This window comes from Schistocerca nitens, chromosome 9 (assembly GCF_023898315.1).
Source record: "Schistocerca nitens isolate TAMUIC-IGC-003100 chromosome 9, iqSchNite1.1, whole genome shotgun sequence".
Classification (NCBI taxonomy): domain Eukaryota; kingdom Metazoa; phylum Arthropoda; class Insecta; order Orthoptera; family Acrididae; genus Schistocerca; species Schistocerca nitens.
The window spans coordinates 350,881,862-350,903,116 of NC_064622.1; the positions used below are offsets into that span (position 1 = coordinate 350,881,862).

The 21,255-nt window shown below is 45.2% G+C and overlaps 1 protein-coding gene across 2 annotated transcripts in view; it reads right to left on the reverse strand.

Moving 5' to 3' along the window:
* LOC126203270 (peroxisomal targeting signal 2 receptor) overlaps window positions 1–11,276 on the reverse strand; it is a 56,493-nt gene extending 45,217 nt beyond the window's left edge. The window contains exons 1-2 of one of the 2 annotated variants that reach the window (XM_049937524.1): window positions 11,193–11,275; window positions 10,849–10,983 (exon numbers count right to left, since the gene is read on the reverse strand). The gene's annotated coding sequence lies outside the window, so the exon portion shown is untranslated. Of the gene's footprint in view, window positions 1–10,848; window positions 10,984–11,192 lie in introns of both variants that reach the window. The other variant, XM_049937525.1, reaches the window with a different exon arrangement.
* Between the last annotated feature and the right edge of the window lie 9,979 nt (window positions 11,277–21,255).

The following is a 21,255-nucleotide window of genomic DNA, read 5'->3' on the forward strand; positions in this document are numbered from 1 at the left end:
CTGCAGCGAGGAGTAAATTGATATGAAACTTCCTGGCAGATTAAAACTGTGAGCAGGACTGAGACTCGAACTTGGGCGCTTTGCCTTTCGGGAGCGAGCTCTACCAACTGAGCTATCCAAGCCCGACTCACAATCCGTTCCCACAGCTTTACTTCCGCCAGTACCTCGTACCCTACCTTCCAGGTTTCACAGAGGCTCTCCTGAGAAACTTGCAAGAATAACTCTCCTGTAAGAGAAGATATTAAGGTACGTTTACACTAGGATACATGTATCGCGACATGTATGAGCGACATGTCAAATTGACATCACCTCATACAAAAATTCACGGAACTTGTATGCGGACCCTCGAGCTCATACATGTCGCGTATACATTTTGTATATCGCTTTTTGGCCATATACGCGACATGTATGAGCGACATTAGAGGAACTCGCGCATGCGCAGTACTATCATTTCCTGTCGTCTTGTCGACTGCCGCTTATTTCGACGATTAGCGCATGCGTAGTACCAGGCTCTTTGGCGGCTGTTTGAGTTTTGAAGGTGCCGACTGTCGTTTCGACGTTAATGTATCTGCATAGAATATCAAAAAGTGCCATATGCAACATTATTCTTCGTGTTTGCGAGGCCATTGTGTAAGTTTTATCCCAAGAAGTGAAGGTAAAAGTTATATATATATATATATATATATATATATATATATATATATATATATATATATATATATATATATATATATATATCAGAGTATGTAATACATTATATAATTTTTTCATGCATCTGGCACGTATATCAATGTTTTGCTATTATTCCGGCGGCCTCGCGTGTTAATGTTGACAACGGATGCCGACAATCGTGTGTGAGACGTTGGCATTAGCAATCGCGCGACAATGCAAATGTTTTGTCATGAAATCTTCGTTTTACGAGGAATCCCCAGTGGCTAAAAAAAGGAGTGTTACTGCCAACTGATCCTCTGGTGGAATCGCTTCCCGAAAGTTTGTGTTGGTTTTGGATACAAGCGGAGACATGGCTTGGTCACAGTCTGGGGGAGGTTTCCGGAGTGAAATTTTCGCTCTGCAACGGAGTTTACGCTTATATGAAATTTCCTGGCAGATAAAAACTGTGAGCCTGACTGAGACTCGAACTTGGGGCACTATGCCTTTCGGGAGCGAGTGCTCTACCAACTGAGCTATCCAAGCACGACTCACGACCCGTTCCCAGAGCTTTACTTCCGCCAGTACCTCGTACCCTACCTTCCAGGTTTCACAGAGGCTCTCCTGCGAAACTTGCAAGAATAACTCTCCTGGAAGAGATTACGGAGACATGGCTTAGCCACAGCCTGGGGGAGGTTTTCAGAGTGAAATTTTCGCTCTGCAGCGGAGTGTGCGCTTATATGAAACTTCCTGGCAGATTAAAACTGTGTGCCGGACCGAGGTGGGATATCTTGAGCACGTTGGCTTTTTACGCACTGGTAAATCTCATCGTCCCCTCGTGACCTGCTGCTTGGACCGTCACACACTGACTATCAGGTTTCAGTACAGTCAAAAGCGCACCACTGACATTCTACTGTACCCTGCTTATAGTTTTTTACTGTCAGTAGGCATTGTTCCACTTAAAAAAGTGTATGTTCGTACAAAAAATACACTTTCTAAGAATCGGCGTTTTGGCTAACAATACGATCCCCTTCATTCTGTGAAAACCACACATCAACAGCACTTTCCATTTCCGCAGTATTTGCGGTGCAAATTTTAGGTGATTCACCCTGCGTGTGAAGTGTCCGAATATATAATTTAATTTTGTTCAGTACACCGTCCTCAGTCCCTGACAGAAGTAACTACACTTATAGCTGTTACTTCCTATATACAGAAACCTTCCTTGTGAACCAGTCTATCTATTAATGAAAACAGTATCAAATCAAATGTTTCAAATGGTTCTGAGCGATACAAAAAAATTTTAAATAGCATACACATAGAATCACATACTGACAAAAACGGATGTTTGAGCCAAAGCCTCTAGTTTCGTACAATGTGCATGTCAACGACAAATATCGTCAGTTAAAATGCGTAATTGAAGACAGTATCCCAATACTGTAGGGCTTTGTGTCGTAGAAACTTTTGAAATAAAACACACTTGACAGTGGACGCATAGGATTAGTGATGCACATAGAAGACTAATGACAAGAGCTGACTGAATAAAATGTACAGGCCCTAGGAATATGTAGATCATGGTATGTGACGCTTACTGCGTGAAAGAAAATGCGCATACCCGCACTGAACAGTCAGTGCCTGATCCAGCAAATAAAATGGTTTATAGCCAGAGTCAAAACAGAATAAGACTAACGAAAATAGGAAAATGAGGGGGAAGGGGCAGTGGGGAGGTAGGGGTGACGTTAAAGTCATACTGCATATTAAGAGCAAGCAGGCTCAAGTAAACAGCGCTAATTGTTTGCATATACGTGCGGAAAGCAACACGAGATGAATTCTTTCACGCAGTAAGCGCCACCTACGATAGATTACCTATCGCCAGTGTCTGCACATCTTAGTCAGTCAGCTCTTGTCACTCGTCTTGTGTGTGCCTTACTAATCGTACGCTGAATTCAGTGTCACACGTGTTTTATTTTTTAAGTTTCTGTGACAAAGCCCTACATTATTGGGATACTATGTTCAATAATGCATTTCAACTAACGATTTTGTGGTTGACATGCACATGGTACTAGACAAGAGCCGCAGGGAATACGTGAAGACGACCTCGCGTTACGCCATCGAATTATCGTGTTGGGAAAACACGCACCACCGGCAGAACACCCGATCTTAACGAGGTGACAAGAACCTTTGGACTCCAACATTTGTCAATATGTGATTACAGGAGTGAGCATGCTCTTCTAAAAAAAATTGTAATTTATTGCTTATTGAATTTGGTTCCTTCTCTGTTTGACATTTGTAACGGTTATGTAATAACTTGTTCAACAGGTCCATTTTCATTCTGAAGAAGAGGAATTTATATTTGTCGACACCATGGTAAAGGGTTAATAAAGCTTTATTTCTACAACTGGTTGACTGTTATTTCCAGTCCTATCAACTTATTACACGCACAGTATTACACACTCATCATTACTATAATTGTACGAGGGTAATCCCAAAAGTAAGGTCTCCTATCTTTTTATAAGTACATAGAACTGTTTATTTCTACAATGGTTTACATCAGTTTACAGCTTGAACATTTAGCTATTTCTCGACATAATCACCTTTTCTGCCAATGTATTTTTGTAGACGCTGTGGCAGTTTTTGTATGCCCATGTCGTACCAGGCCGCCGCCATGCTTTTCAGAAAGTTATGAACCTCTTCTTTCACCTCGTCGTCGGAGCTGAATCACTTTCCGGCCAAATGTTATTTTAACCTAGGAAACAGGTGATAGTCACTGGGCACCAAATCAGGACATAGGGTGGATGGGTGATTATGTTCCACTGAAACTGTTGCAGGAGAGCAACGGTTTGCCGAGCGATGTGTGGGCGAGCGTTGTCATCGAGAATGTGTGCGCCCTTGCTCAACATTCCTCTTCTCCGGTTCTGAATTTCCCGTTTGAGTTTTTTCAGTCTCACAGTACCTTTCAGTGTTAATTGTGGTCCCAGCGATTCACCTCCGACGACGAGGTGAAAGAAGAGGTTCATGACTTTCTGAACAGCATGGCGGCGAGCTGGTATGACATTGGCATACAAAAACTGCCACAGCGTCTACAAAAATGCATCGACAGAAATGGTGATTATGTAGAAAAACAGCTAAATGTTCAAGTTGTTAGCTGATGTAAACCATTGCACAAATAAACAGGTCTATGTACTTATAAAAAAATAGGAGACCTTACTTTTGGGATGACCCTCGTAAATTAGGCTGTATACATCAACCTTGCTAATGAGTCTATTAGTGAAATCTGTATCAAAATCCCTTTAGTAATTCGAGAGATAAGCTTTCACATGCGGAACAGAAAAAGGCGCAGCGGTTAGCACACTGGACTCGCATTCAGGAGAACGACGGTTCAAACCCGCGTCCGGCCATTCTGGTTTAGGTTTTCCTTGATTTCCCTAAATCGCTTCAGGCATATGCCGGGACGGTCCCTTTGAAAGCGTACGGTCCACTTTCTTCCTTCCGTAATCCTATGGAACAGATGACCTCGCTGTTTGGTCCCGTTCCCCCAAATAAACCAACCAACCAACCAACTGTTGTTTATGTTCATCTTATAACTTCTTTCGGTGACTGTCCATTCGATTCAGCTGCTCTTCCAAGTCGTCTTCTGTCTCTGCCAGAAGTACCACTTCATCGCAAAAGATAAAAAAAAAATCCTGGTAAGTTCGAGCAGGATTCATACAAACTTAATTATGAATACCGATAGTTTAGCCATCACTGGAAACAAGAATCTCGACTATTTTTAGCTGTTATCGGTATCGGCACCAGCAAAATTTCATTCCCGGGAATTATAAGACTTCCGAGTATTATCAAAAGAAAAGATATTTTCTCGTGTGATATATTTACAAATTTTCAGGGTCTTTCCTTTACAAAATTGTTAAGGCTTTCGTGGCCACTTGTTGACAAACTGCCTATTGGCTTCTGTCTCGGGTTCTTCGGCCGACGTTCATGTAATGATTTTTCTGACGTTTCGCCAGCACGAGTGGCTGGCATTGTCAAAGCTTCACCCTCCATTCACCACCGGCAATGGAGGGTGAAGCTTTGACAATGCCAGCCACTCGTGCTGGCGAAACGTCAGAAAAATCATTACATGAACGTCGGCCGAAGAACCCGAGACAGAAGCCAATAGGCAGTTTGTCTTTCCTTTACTTGTACCATATAATTTTGCTTCTTGCACAGTTTTTCATTCTAGGTTCAAATGGTTCAAATGGCTCTGAGCACTATGGGACTCAACTGCTGAGGTCATTAGTCCCCTAGAACTTAGAACTAGTTAAACCTAACTAACCTAAGGACATCACAAACATCCATGCCCGAGGCAGGATTCGAACCTGCGACCGTAGCGGTCTTGCGGTTCCAGACTGCAGCGCCTTTAACCGCACGGCCACTTCGGCCGGCTCATTCTAGGTCAACGGGAAATACTACGTAGGTTTCGATAAATGAATCTGCCAGTCTGCGAGTATCTTTTGATTGCATTGACTTAGAAACTTCAATTTTTTGCTACACCAGGGTTTCCTGAAAAAAAAAAAGGGTTTTAACGGACCGACAAGTAGATAGACTGATAACAAATGACAAATCAAATATTTTTTCGTGTGGTATAATTACAAATTAACTTTTTTGGATTTTTATCTTTACTTGCACTGTTAAACCTTACTTCTTACCAAAATTCATGATTCTAGGTCAGTTGGAAGTGCACTATAGGTTTCGATGAGTGAGTTTTTGAGTAGCAGAATATATTACATAAATGACCCTTTGAAAGGGCACGCCCGATTTCCTTCCCCATCCTTCCCTAATCCGAGCTTGTGCTCCGTCTCTAATGACCTCGACGTCGACGGGACGTTAAACACTTATCTCCTCCTCCTCCTCCATCAATGACCGTACTTTTCGATAGCATTACGGTTTTCACACCGACAGGGGCAGTAGACCTTAGTATGTGATATCAATTGCAAGTAGATACGCCTACCAGTTCCTTAGAAACAGAGGTCTTAACAGACGGACAGTCAGATAGACAAATCACATATGACAAATTTTTTGTGTGAGATAATTACAAATTAACAATTTTCAGAATGTTCCGTTTACGTGTATCGTAAAACCTAATTAATTAAATTGCGTGCATATGGAGTATCGTCTCAGTTGTGTGACTGGATTCGTGATTTCCTCTCAGAGAGGTCACAGTTCGTAGTGATAGACGGTAAATCATCAAGTAGAACAGATGTGATATCTGGCGTTCCACAAGGTAGTGTCATAGGCCCTCCGCTGTTCCTGATTTACATAAATGATCTAGGTGATAATCTGAGCAGCCCCCTTAGATTATTTGCAGATGACGCTGTAATTTACCGTCTAGTAAAATCATCAATTACAAAATGATTTTGTGAGAATTTCTGTATTGTGCGAAAAGTGGCAATTGGCACTAAACAAAGAAAAGTGCGAGGTCATCCACATGGGTACTAGAAGAAATCCGATAAGTTTTGGGTATACGATAAATCGCACAAATCTAAGGGCTGTCAATTCGACTAAATACCTAGGAATTACAATTACGAGCAACTCAAATAGGAAAGACCACATAGATAATATTGTGGGGAAGGCGAAACAACGACCGCGCTTTGTTGGCTGTACACTTAGAAGATGCGACAAACCCACTAAAGAGACAGCCTACATTACACGTGTCCGTCCTCTGCTGGAATATTGCTGCGCGGTATGGGACCCTCACCAGGTAGGATTCACGGAGGACATCGAAAAATTGCAAAGAAGGGCAGCTCGCTTCGTGTTATCGCCCAACAGGGGTGCGAGTGTCACTGATATGATACGTAAGATGGGGTGGCAGTCACTGAAACAAAGGCGATTTGCTTTGCGGCGAGATCTATTTACGAAATTTCAATCACCAAATTTCTCTTCCGAACTCGAAAATATTTTGTTGACAAAAATGTTCAAATGTGTGTGAAATCTTATGGGACTTAACAGCTAAGGTCATCAGTCCCTAAGCTTACACACTACTTAACCTAAATTATCCTAAGGACAAACACACACACCCATGCCCGAGGGAGGACTCGAACCTCCGCCGGGACCAGCCGCACAGTCAAATTCAAATGGTTCAAATGGCTCTGAGCACTACGGGACTTAACATCTGTGGTCATCAGTCCTCTAGAACTTAGAACTACTTAAACCTAACTAACCTAAGGACATAAGGACATCACACACATTCATGCCCAAGGCAGGATTCGAACCTGCGACCGTAGTAGTCGCGCGGTTCCGGACTGAGCGCCTAGAACCGCGAGACCACCGCGGCCGGCGCCGCACAGTCCATGACTTTTGTTGACACCCACCTACGTAGGGAGAAATGATCATAATAATAAAATAAGAGAAATCAGAGCTCGATCGGAAAGATTTAGTGGTTCCTTTTTCCCCACGCGCCATTCGAATGTGGAATGGTAGAGAAGTAGTATGAAAATGGTTCGATGAACCCTCTGCCAGGCACTTAAGTGTGAATTGCAGAATAACCATGCAGATGCAGATGTAGATGTAGATCTTCCTGCTTACCAAATTTCACGATTCCAAGCGAACGGGAAGTACCCTATAGGTTTTGATGATTGACTTTGCGAGTATCAAAATAAGTTAAAATTTTATTTTTGTGTATGTGTGCGTGTGTGTGTGGGCGGGAGGTTGTCCATAGCCTCAACGTGTTTTAAGAATGAAAACATGGCCCATCTTAATCTTCCAGCTTTTTTTCACAGTCAGCTACATCGCTGGTATGTGTGACGGGTGTGCATCGTATTTCTGTGCGTGTGTGACACAAACAGAAAGCTGCCATATCATACTGCAGGCTTAAGATATGTGCTTGAAAATGGCCCACGGTTGAAACTGGCCAACTGCACAGGTAATAAAAAGAGTACAATCTGCTTGGGCCATGTTCTCATTATCAAAATATGGTACATAAATGGCCATATTTTTTGGTTGCCTTGACTTAGATGCTAAGATTTATTACGCCGCCAAGGGTAACAAATTTCAACTTAGTGAGTCTACCCGTTCCTGAGAAAAAGGATTTTTAGCAGTCGGACAGACAGACAAGAAAGTAATCCTATAAGAGTTTCGTTTTTACCGATTGAGGTACCGAACACTAAAAAAGAACAAAATAAAAAATGCGGGTTTTTTTGTTTTTAATAGCCAGTAACTGCAAAGACGGCGCTTTTTTACGTGAAGCGGCACGGAGGAGACGTAATCATGTTGTAAGAAGAACAGGCGTGAAGGATGCGAGAACGGCCACCCTTGCCGCACCCTGTGGCAGGTCGCGTGGCAGGGGGGACTGGCAAGCAGCCCGGCCTCGACCTTCGCCCTTTTTTTTCGGGCACGTGAGGGGGCCGAATGCAGAGCCGCGTGCGACAGGTAGAGGCAGCCCCAGAAGGTCGTGGCGGCTAAAATCGGGACTTTGGTACGGAGCGAGCGCTTAAGTCGTTTAGTGGGTCTCGTGTCCCGTACACTGCGGCATATCTCCACACGGGTGACTCCTCCCCTCTCGTCCATACCGGCCGCTCTGCTTCCACGTTTCTTTCACTTCCAGTACGTTTCTTTGAGCAGACCTGCATGTACCGGGTGATCAAAAAGTCTGTATAAATTTGAAAACTTAATAAACCACGGAATAATGTAGATAGAGAGGTAAAAAGTGACACACATGTCTTGGAATGACATGGGGTTTTATTAGAAAAAAAAACAAAGTTCACAAAATGCCCGACAGATGGCGTTGGACAGCAAAGCGTCAGTGACTGCGCATGATAATCGTGTACAAAAGGAGCTGTAATGAGAGAGAGAATCAGATGCGCCAGCAGTCGCAGCATGTTGACGTTACCTGAAAAGGCGCTTTTAGTGAAGCTGTATTATCAGAATGGGGAATGTGCTAGTTCAGCGTTACGATCCTATCGCTATAGGAAGGGGATTCGATCGGGTATAGGTCTGTTGACAAATGCAGCTGTGGCGAGGATGATTTCGAAGTTCGAAGCCACAGGTTGTTTAGACGATAGACCCCGTAGTGGCCGACCGAGCACAAGGCGTAATGCTGCTGAGACAGTTCAGGAAGAAATGGAGACTGTAGCGGGTTCGTCTATGCACGGGGAAGTCAGCGCTCGTGCAGTCGCACGCCGCACCGGCATTCCATACACTACTGTTTGCTTGGCACTGAGGCGTACCCTCCAATGCTATCCGTACAAAATCCATCGGCATCATGAACTGTTACCTGGCGATTTAGTGAAGCGGAGGGCATTTGCGGTGTGGGCGTTTCAAAAGATGGCGGAAGATGACGATTGGTTGAGTAACGTGTTGTGGACCGACGAAGCTCATTTCACGCTCCGAGGATCTGTCAACGCCCACAACTGCAGAATTTGGGCTACCGAAAATCCTACAACTGTCGTGGAAACTCCATTGCACGACGAGAAAGTCACGGTATGGGTTGGAATTACCACATCTACCGTTATCGGGCCTTGTTTCTTCGAGGAAACGCGTGATTCTGGTTTTGTAACTGCTACCGTGACTGGTGAGAGGTACGCCGGTATGTTACAGGATCGCGTCATCCCCAGCCTGGCTGTTAAACACCTGCTGGAACGTACGATGTTTATGCAGCATGGCGCTCCACCCCATATTGCTAGATGCGTGAAAGATCTCTCGCGCGCGTCGTTTGGTGATGATCGTGTGCTCAGCCGCCAATTTCGTCATGCTTGGCCTCCCAGGTCCCCAGACCTCAGTCCGTGCGATTCTTGGCTTTGGTGTTACCTGAAGTCGCAAGTGTATCTTGATCGACCGACATCTCTAGGGATGCTGAAAGACAACATCCGACGCCAATGCCTCGCCATAACTCCGGACATGCTTTACAGTGCTGTTCACAACATTAATTCTCGATTGCAGCTATTGTTGAGGAATGATGGTGGACATACTGAACATTTCCTGTAAATAACATCATCTTTGCTTTGTCTTACTTTGTTATGCTAATTATTGCTATTCTGATCAGATGAAGCGCCATCTGTCGGACATTTTTTGAACTTTTGTATTTTTTTTTGGTCTAATAAAACCCCATGTGATTCCAAGCATGTGTGTCAATTTGTACCTCTCTATCTACATTATTCCGTGATTTATTCAGATTTCAAATTTATACTGGCTTTTTGATCACCCGGTACTTAGCATGACAGGGAACAGATGAAACACAATACGGAGATCCTTCCGAGGATAATGGAATGAATCGAATTAAATCAGGTGATGCTGAGGGTATTAGATTAGGAAATGAGACACTTATAGTATTAAATGAGTCTTGCTATTTGGGGAGCAAAATAACTGATGATGTTCTAAGTAGAGAGGATATAAAATGTAGACTGGCTGTGGCAAGGAAAGCGTTTCTGAAGAAGAATTTGTTAACATCGAGTATAGATTTAAGTGTCAGGAAGTCTTTCTTGAAAGTATTTGTATGGAGTGTAGCCATGTATGGAAGTGAAATAAGGACGGTAAACAGTTTAGACAAGAAAAGAATAGAAGCTTTCGAAATGTGGTGCTACGGAAGAATGCTGTTCTAGGTAGGTACATCACGTAACTGATGAGGAGGTACTGAATAGAATTGGGGAGACGAGGAATTTGTGGCACAACTTGACTAGAAGAAGGGCTCGGTTGGTAGGACACGTTCTGAAGCATCAAGGGATCACCAATTTTTACTGGAGGGAAGCTTGAAGGGTAAATTGTAGAGGGAGACAAAGAGATGAATACGCTAAGCAGATTCAGAAGGATGTTGTTTGCAGTAGTTATTCGGAGATGAGGAGGCTTGCACAGGATACAGCAGCATGGACAGCTACATAAAACCAGCCTCTGGACTGAAGACCACAACAACCCTTGTGGTGGTCAAATCTGATCGACCGGAACGTTGATGCCGAATATGGCTGCTCTCACATTCCCATACAGCCCAGCATCGGGCCAGTGTCACGCCGAAAATGGCACACAAATATAGATATTGCACTGGTGGTCCGGGCAAATAGAGATCTACATAATCTGTTAGGTGGTGATAATGCTGTCTCACACGAGTACGCGACGTCTACATGTCCTACATAATCAGCACTCGTTGTCTGACGCTGTTCACGCCCCTCGTATGCCCTATCTAGCCTGATTACAACACCAAACACAAACAATATTTAGGCACACTGATGGCTGTTCTACCTGTCACAGAGAACTGAAACTCCTTGGGTAACCATTCACGCACCCGCCGATGGTGTGTACGCGTACGAAGTTACATTCACATCCGAACATCGCTACTGGGTGCGTCACTTTTCAGACAGTTTGTTCCACAGAAACCTAAACAAAGCATAAGATGATAAGGTGGTAACTGTATACATTGTGTAGAGAATTACAAGCTTCAGAAGTTATCAAGAAGGCTATATTTTACATGAAGCTGGTATATTGTTTGCGGATCTAGTGAAAAGTTTTACTGCTTTACAGCTATTGAAAGACGAATACTATATCTCGTCTGCAGTCATCAAAGAAGCTTTATGGAGAGCCCTTACGTTTTCAGTACACAGATGCTCCTTATAAAGTGGTCATGGCGCAGCAGTGCGTGGCAGGTTTTCTCTTGGAAGGTCTGAGAGGCGTCTGCGTGGTTACTAATCAGCTCAGGCCATACGATCCAAAAGTCACTGATATCCGCTTCCCCTCCACGACGGTGCACCGGGCCAACGATAACACGCACGAAATGATAATGTCGCGCCTGTTATGTTTTCACGATAACACTTCCATACTTTCTGAGAGCGATATGTATGTCTATCCGTCACACACTACTAAGATGGTGCGTGGCCAGTACCGCCGAAGAAGTGTCGCCTCTAGTCAGCGATAAATACTCACATTTTTAAAGACTATTTTCCTTCCATAAAGCATACTAAGGTAACGCTTACCGTTATTCCACTAATATGAGCACTAACTGATGCACGTTGATTTTTGAACTATCATGTAATGAAAGTAATAAATGTTATTCAAGTCACTAAAACAAGCAACCACTGTTGATATTAATTGGCTTCGTTTACATCTACGGTCTAGGGGTCCCTTGCCACGGTTCGCGCGGCTCCACCTTCGGAGGTACGAGTCCTCCATCGGGCACGGATGTGTGTGCTGCTCTTAGCGTTAGTTAGTTTACGTTAGATAGGCAGTGTGTAAGCCTAGGGACCGATTACCTCAGCAGTCTGGTCCCATAGGAACTTACCACAAATTTCGAAATTTCCACGCTGGCCGGGGTGGCCGAGCGGTTCTAGGCGCTACAGTCTGAAACCGCGCAGGTTCGAATCCTGCCCCGGGTATGGATGTGTGTGATGTCCTTAGGTTAGTTAGGTTTAAGTAGTTCTAAGTTCTAGGGGACTGATGACCTCAGCAGTTAAGTCCCATAGTGCTCAGAGCCATTTTCAAAATTTCCACATACACACTCGGCAAGCCATGACACGGTGTATGGCGCAGGGTACTTTGTACCACTGTTACTCATTCCCTTTCGTATTCCACTAGCAAATGGCGTGAGGGTAAAACGACTTTCTGTATGCCCCCGTAAGGGCCTTGATTTCTCTGTCTTTCCACACTCTTAACGCAAGTATATGTTGGTGGCAGAATTACCGTTCTGCAGTATGTCGCAAATGCCAGTTTAGAAAACTTTCTCGATAGTCTTTCACAAAAAGAACTTCCTCCTCCCTCCAGACGTGCCCATCAGAGCTCACACAGCATTACCGTAATGCTTGTTGATCCAAGCTATCGGTAAGAAATCTAACAGCACATCTCTCACTTGCTTTGGCGCCTTCTTTGCATCGGAGCTAGTTGGGACCCCAATACTCGATCAGTACTCAAGAATGGATCGCAATAATTTTCTGTACGTGGTCTCTTTTCAGATGAACTACACATTCCTAGAATTCGCTCAACAAACCGAAGTTGCCCATTCGCCTTCTCTACAACAGATCTTACACGCTTGTTCCCTTTCATGTCACTTTGCATCTTTACGATATTTAATCGCGTAAGTGTGCCAAGTCGCACATCACCAATACTGTACTGGAATATTTTAGGTTCTTTCTTCCTACTCGTCCGGCCGGAGTGGCCGAACGGTAGTTCTAGGCGCTACAGTCTGGAACCGCGCGACCGCTACGGTCGCAGGTTCGAATACTGCCTCGGGCATGGATGTGTGTGATGTCCTTAGGTTAGTTAAGTTTAAGTAGTTCTAAGTTCTAGGGGACTGATGACCTGGGAAGTTAAGTCCGATAGTGCTCAGAGCCATTTGAACCATTTTCCTACTCGTCTGCATAAAGTTTCGCACATTTAGAGCAAACTGCCATTCATCGCACCAAACAAATATTCGGTCCAGCTCATCCTTTATTCTTCTATAGTCATTCAGCGAAGGCACTTTTCCGTATATTACACCGTCATCAGCAAACAGTCGCAGTTTGTTGTTGACTGAATCGGTCAGATTGCTTATACAGGGTGAAAAGTATTTACACCGACAAATTCTGGGAGGTTGTAGGGGATATAAAAACAAATATTTTCCCCTAATGTCATTTTTTTCTATGACGATTATTTAAACCGGTGGAAGCCGTATTACGCTCTTCAGTTGTTAGAGGCCGTATTACGATCTTCAGGTGTTATAGGGCGTATTACGCTCTTCAGTTGCAGGCAACTGCTGTCCAGCAGTGTAGTAGTGCATTGTCTCTGTTTACTAATGGAGCGATACACCTGGAGTGAGTACACTGATATGGTTGTTGCGTACTACATAGCGCACCACAACGGACGAGCTGCACAGCAGGTTTATCAACAACAATATCCTAATCGCAGTATCCCGCATCATACGACCTTTGCTGCTGTGTACCAACGTCTGCGTGAGACCGGGTCATTTAGCTAATTGCCTGGACAGGGACGCCGTCGCACGGTAAGAACGCTGCAATTTGAGGAAGCTGTCATGCGGCATGTGGAGCAGGATCCTCCAATCAGCACTCGTGCAATTGCACGTAACATAGGGACTAATCAGACGAATGTAAGAACAGTCCTTCGAGAGCAATTGTTACGGCCATTTCACTTACAGCGTGTCCACAATCTGGAACCATTTGATTATCCACCCAGAGCACAGATTTAGCAGTGGTACCTGGAACAGTGTGAATTGCATCCTACATTTCCATCCTCTGTGTTGTTTACGCAACTCCTGTTGCATGAGAAGAGGATCTGGTTGCTCGGATAGTAGCAGCAGCAGGTTTTTTTTTGCCCGTGTCAGACAGAACATGATCCGACGGTGTAAGCTTTGTTTACATGTCAATGGAGGCATTTTTGAAAATCTACTGTAATTGAAATTTGGTTGTGTTAATGTGTTGTCTCTTGGTCATAAAAAAATCGAAAAGTGTTTGTTGGTTTAATTAATTTGCTGCCAGAGAAATCTTCCTCTACCAGTTTAAATAGTCCTCATAGGAAAAAATGACATTAGGGGAAAATATTTGTTTTGATGTCCCCTACAACCTCCCAGAGTTTATCGGTTTAAATACTTTTCACCCTGTAAACTGTCTAATCACAGTAACGTGGCCACCAATCAAAGGCCTGAATCACCACCTTTTGCAGCGCGAACCGCTACGAGACGTAGAGGAAAAGAGTCTGTGAGATTCTGGAAGGTACCGAAAGAGAATTGGAGCCATGGCGGCCCACGATCCGTGGTGCGAACAGCCCACTGGAGGTGGTCCCACGGATCCTCGACTGATTTTAAATCGGATGAGTTTCGTAGCCAGCGGAGTATGATAAACTCATCTGGGTGCTTTTTGAACCACGCACGTACACTGTGAGCTGTGCGACACGTTGCATTGTCCTGCTGGTAGATGCCCTCGTGCCGAGGAAGAATGAACTGCATGTAAGGGTGGACATGGTCGCTAAGGATAGAGGTAGTGTTGTTCCACTGTGGCTACCAGAGTGACAGGATCACCCAAGAATGCCTTCCAACCTGGACGCTTCCGATGATCGTTGCAGGGTGTTTGCTTTCAGACGTTTCACGCCTTACACGCCAATGGGTATCTACCCAACGGAGCATAATACGTGATTCATCTGAAAAGGCCATCTATCGCCGCCCAGTCGTGGCATCTGCGTGCATGAACCAAGCACTTGCTACACGGTTGTTGAGGAGATACTGTTGGAACCCCCTTGGTTCATCTCGGCGGTTAGTTGCTCAACAGTTGCACGTTTGTACGTCCCAACACGTGTCCGCGGCCGTCGTTCACGGCTGATCTATGGTCCGTGGTGCACCACCGTTGTCTCGGCGCCGCACGGTATTCTGTAAACACTGTGACACGCGAACAGTTTACAAAACTTAGCCATTTCGGAAATGCTTCCACCTTGGTCCGAAAGCCAACAATCATGCCCTTTTGGACGACAGATATATTGCCCCGTTTCGGCATTACGACAAATATTGCACTGTTTTCCGTGTCCCCCGACAAGCTTTATGTACCATCCACTGCTAATGCTAGCACCTGCTGTCCGTGAGTGGTTATTGCACGTTGACGTCGAACGTAGACGATGGCCATATTCATGTTAGTGGATCGTGTATAAAGAGTGGTCCTATCACACTTCCCTGAGACATTCTTGACTACACCTTTCTCTCCGATAAGCAGTAACCGTCCAAGACTACGTTCTGCTTTCTATAACTTAAATTCACATATCAAAGAAAAACCATTGTTTATGAACATCGTGTCTCCTCACCACTAAATTGAAATAAAATTTCTGAATCATTACCACTTCACTGTAAAGTGGAGAGGATGTATACTATCTGATGAAAATTATCCACACACCCCTATATAATGCTAAATTGACCACTAGAAGCCGCCGGTATGAAAGGAGGCGAGGAGTAACATTTTGTCAGTAGAGAAGCAATAATAGCAGAAGGTTCGGACACGAGAGGTCAGTAACTGCGAACACGGGCAAATCATTGGACGTCAGATGTCATCTTAGTAACAGTTCCGTCAGGGATATTTCAAACCTGCTAAGGCTGTCCAAGTGTTCTGCTGGCGATCTGATTGTGATGCGGAAACACGAATGAACTACACTATGTGATCATAAGTATCCGGACACCTGGCTGAAAATGACTTACAAGTTCGTGGCGCACTCCATCGGTAATGCTGGACTTCACTATGGTGTTGGTCCACCCTTAGCCTTGATGACAGCTTCCACTCTCGTAGGCATACGTTCAATCAGGTGCTGGAAGGTTTCTTGGGCCATTCTTCACGAAGTGCTGTACTGAGTATCGATGTTGGTCGGTGAGGCCTGGCACGAACTCGGCGCTCTAAAACATCCCAAAGGAGTTCTATAGAATCCAGTGCAGGACTCTGTGCAGTCCAGTCCATTACAGGGATGTTATTGCCGTGTAACCACTTAGTCACAGACCGAGTATTATGAACAGGTGCCCGATTGTGTTGAAAGATGCAATCGCCATCTCCGAATTGCTCTTCAACAGTGGGAAGCAAGAAGGTGGTTAAAACATCAATGTAGGCCTGTGCTGTGATAGTGCCACGCGAAACAACAAGGGGTGCAAGCCCCCTCCATGAAAAATACGACCACACTATAACACTACCGCCTCCAAATTTTACAATTGGCACTGACGTTCACCGGGCATTCGCCACACCTACACCCTGCCATCGGATCGCCACATTGTGTACCGTGATTCGTCACTCCACAGAACTGTTATATCGTCCAATGTTCACGCTTCTTACAGCAATCGAGGTGCCGTTTGGCATTTACCGGCATCATGTGTGGCTTATGAGCAGCCGCACGACCATGAAATCCAAGTTTTCTTACCTCCACCTAACTGTCATAGTACTTGCAGTGGATCCTGATGCAGTTTGGAATTCCTGTGTGATGGTCTGGATAGATGTCTACCTATTACACATTACGACCCTCTTCGACTGTCGGCGGTCTCTGTCAGTCAACAGACGAGGTCGGCCTGTACGATTTTGTGCTGTTCGTGTCCCTCCACGTTTCCACTTCACTATCACATCGGAAACAGTGGACCTATGGATGTTTAGGAGTGTGGAAGTCTCGCGTGCATACATATGACACGTATGACCACGTTCGAAGTCCGTGAGTTCCGCGGAGCGCCCCATTCTGCTACCTCACGATGTCTAATGACTACTGAGGTCGCTGATATGGAGTACCTGGCCGTAGGTGACAGCACAATGCACATAATATGAAAAAACGTATGTTTTTAAGGGTGTCCGGATACTTTTGATCACATAGTGTATCACAGCTAACCCGTCGCGGGCAGATCTTACGTACTGACGGAGACGGATTGCAGTGAACGACTGTAAAAAATGCTATGGAATCGGCGGAAGGGACCACTCGTGAGTTCTAAAGCGCAACCAACAGTCTAGCTAGCACAATGACTGTACGTAGGCAGTTGAAAGGAACTGGGTCAGGGGGCGATCAGTTTCTCATAAGTCGCACATTTCTGTGATCAATGTATTTCCGCAGTTAATGCTAAGCGACGCTTGAGGTGGCGCAAAGAGTGAAGCCGCTGGACTGCGGATGACGTCAAATGACTAATTTGTAGCAATGAATCATTCTGCACACTGTACCAATCTTATGGAATGGATTGAGTTCGGCGAATGCCTGAAGAATGTTATCTGCCATCGTGTTTAGTACCAACAGTTCGGAGGTACGACGATATTACGGTATTCCAATATTTGTCGTGGTTATGGCGTGTTTCGCTTATTGCGCTTAACAGTACGCTACACGCGGAACGGCGTGGACACTTTTTACGTCATTGTGTACCGCATATAGTACAGCAGCAGTTTGGAAAACGATGATCGTTTATATGAGCTTGACAACGCAGCCTGACGTAAAGCAGTATCTGTGAAGCAATGGAGTGTGAACAATAACATTTCTGAAATGGACTGGTCTGCCCATACTCCCGACTAGAACACAATGGAACACCTTCGGGATGAGTTAGAACGTCGACCTCGCTCCAGACCCGAGCGTCCAACATCACCTTCTTTTCTGGTTCCAGCTCTTGATAAAAAGTGGGCCCCATTTCTCCACAGACATTGAGATACGTTATTGACAATGTCCCCAATAGGGTGCAAGTCGTCGTAATGGCGAAGGATGGACACTAATATCTGTCTGAATATTTCTGATCACACAATTTCGCCGGCCGGAGTGGCCGAGCGGTTCTAGGCGCTTCAGTCTGGAACCGCGCGACCGCTACGGTCGCAGGTTCGAATCCTGCCTATGGCATGGAAGTGTGTGACGTCCTTAGGTTAGTTAGGTTTAAGTATGGAGGTGAAACATGGCCGATAAATAGTTTAGACAAGAAGAGAATAGTAGCTTTCGAAATTTGGTGCTACAGAAGAATGCTGAAGATTAGATGGGTAGATCACATAACTAATGGGGAGGTATTGAATAGAATTGGAGAGAAGAGAAATTTGTGGCACAAGTTCACTAGAAGAAGGGATCGGTTGGTAGGGCATATTCTGAGGCATCAAGGGATCACCAATTTAGTATTGGAGGGCAGCGTGGAGGGTAAAAATCGTAGAGGGAGACCAAGAGATGAATACACTAAGCAGATTCAGAAGGATGTAGGTTGCAGTAGGTACTGGGAGATGAAGAACCTTGCACAGGATAGAGTGGTATGGAAAGGTGCATCAAACCACTCTCAGGACTGAAGACCACAACAACAACAACAACAAATAGTTCTAAGTTCTAGGGGGACTGATGACCTCAGATGTTAAGTCCCATAGTGCTCAGAGCCATTTGAACAATTTGAACCATCACACAATTTCTTCGCACTTTTACGGCACATCGTCTAGCAAAAGCCACTAGATTATTCACTAAAATCAACCATTTTAAATTTGTCTATAAATATCTGTAGAGAGTTATAACACGAAAGTAAATGTTTTCTGGCTCACGAACACCTGACCTTTTTTCTTGTTCTATGAGTGAAGGATGTGTCGTTAAAGTGCAAACGTAGCTGTTCGTTGTACCTCGCACGAGTAGCGGACACAGAACGGCTCAGAAGGCCTGTCACATTCCGTCTGCAGATAACGCGAAATGAAAGTAACGTAAATCAGAGTAAGGCGTGAGTTTTAATTTTTCATATGGAACTGTGTGCCTCCGGTAGACAGTGTAGCCAACTCAATACGACCCTCCCTGAGAGATAAGAGGTGCATACTGCGGCAGGCCTGCCTCCTGGCGCACGAGTCGCGAGCTAATCCTGCGGGCGCTGCCACCGCAGCCCCATCCTCAAATCCCCTCCTTCTCCCCCCTCCACGGCTCCTTGCGAGCTTCCTTACATAAAGGGATAATAACGTCGGCAACAGGATGACGGGGCGCCTTCTTCCTCGTTACGCTGGCGCTGCTGCAGTCCGTTGCTGGCGCATATAATTTTCTTTATAATTTGCAAAACATTCTGCCCGTCATGATTGCAGAGTCTCCATCTGTCTCTCTTACTTTCCGGTGGCCGTGCGGTTCTAGGCACTTCAGTCCGGAACCGCGTGACTGCTACGGTCGCTGGTTCGAATCCTGCCTCGGGTATGGATGTGTGTGATGTGAGGTTAGATAGGTTTAAGTATTTCTAAGTTCTAGGGGACTAATGACCTCAGAAGTTGAGTCCCATAGTGCTCAGAGCCATTTGAACCATTTGAACTTCCCCGTATGCCACGGCGTCATCAGCAAACAGTCGCAGATTGCTGCGCATCCCAACTACCAGATCATTTGTGTATACTGCACAGAGAACAAGAGCGCTAATATCACACTCCCCTGAGCCACTGCTGCCGATGCCCTCGTCTCTGACGGACATTCGCCGTCGAGAACAAAATACTGGGGTCTATTACTTAAGAAATCTTTCAGCCGCTCACATATCTGGGTACCTACTCCCTCTGCTCGGACCTTCGTTAGCATTCTGCAGTGGGGCACCGTGTCAAACTCTTACCGGAAATCTAGGAATATGGATCTGCCTGTTACCCTTCATCCATGATTCGCAGGATTACGTGTGAGAAACGGGCAATCCGAGTCTCATGCGATCGATACTTTCTAAATACGCAAAAACTACCAGCTGTCTTCCTTAGCTCAACCAATGACTGCTTCTTCTTGTCCTCATGTTGACGTTTCGATACACAACAAGTGCTCTCAGTAGCCTCTGGGAGGCACGCAACCCATCTGCTCTCAGACAGTTTTACAGCCTTACAAGCGTCTGTATCCTGCATCGAGTATTTCGCTATGGAATACCTTGACTTCCAATGTAAGCGAACCCTAATGTCTCTCGCCCTACCCGCTAGTGAAGTCTTCGCGTCCCCTACAAGTTTAATTACTAATATTCCGTCAGTAGGTTACCTAGAACATCAATCAAGCTTTACCCTTTTACACTGCTGGCCATTAAAATTGCTACACCACGAAGATGACGTGTTACAGACGCGAAATTTAACCGACAGGAAGAAGGTGCTGTGATAAGCAAATGATTAGCTTTTCAGAGCATTCACACAATGTTGGCGCCGGTGGCGACACCTACAACGTGCCGACATGAGGAAAGTTTCAACCGATTTCTCATACACAAACAGCAGTTGACCGGCGTTGCCTGGTGAAACGTTGTGATGCCTCGTGTAAGGAGGAGAAATGCGTACCATCGTGTTTCCGACTTTGATAAAAGTCGGATTGTAGCCTATCGCGATTGCGGATTATCGTATCGCGACATTACTGCTCGCGTTTGCAGCAGCATGGACTATCAGCTCGGAGACCGTGGCTGCGGTTACCCTTGACGCTGCATCACAGACAGGAGCGCGTGCGATGGTGTACTTAACGACGAACCTGAGTGCACGAATGGCAAAACGTAATTTTTTCGGATTAATCCAGGTTCTGTTTACAGCATCATGATGGTCGCATCCGTGTTTGGCGACATCGCGGTGAACGCGCTTTGGAAGCGTGTATTCGTCATCGCCATACGGCGTATCACCCGGCGTGATGGTATGGGGTGCCATTGGTTACACGTCTCGATCACCTCTTGTTCGCATTGACGGCACTAGTGGACGTTACATTTCAGATATGTTACGACCCGTGGCTCTACCCTTCATTCGATCCCTGCGAAAGCCTTAATTTCAGCAGGATAATGCACGACCGCATGTTGCAGGTCCTGTACGGGCCTTTCTGGATACAGAAAATGTTCGACTGCTGCCCTGGCCAGCACATTCTCCAGATCTCTCACCAACTGAAAACGTCTGGTCAATGGTGGCCGAACAACTGGCTCGTCACAATACGCCAGTCACTACTCGTGTTGAAGCTGCATGGGCAGCTGTACCTGTACACGCCATCCAAGCTCTGTTTCACTCAATGCCCAGACGTATCAAGGCCGTTATTACGGCCAGAGGTGGTTGTTCTGGGTACTGATTTCTCAGGATCTATGCACCCAAATTGCGTGAAAATGTAATCACATGTCAGTTCTAGTATAATATATTTGTCCAATGAATACCCGTTTATCATCTGCACTTCTTCTTGGTGTAGCAATTTTAATGGCCAGTAGTGTAGTTTTATCTTCATTTCTCTCTTGGATTCTCCTTCAATGTACCCCTCATCTACATTTACTACGAATCTTGTGATAAT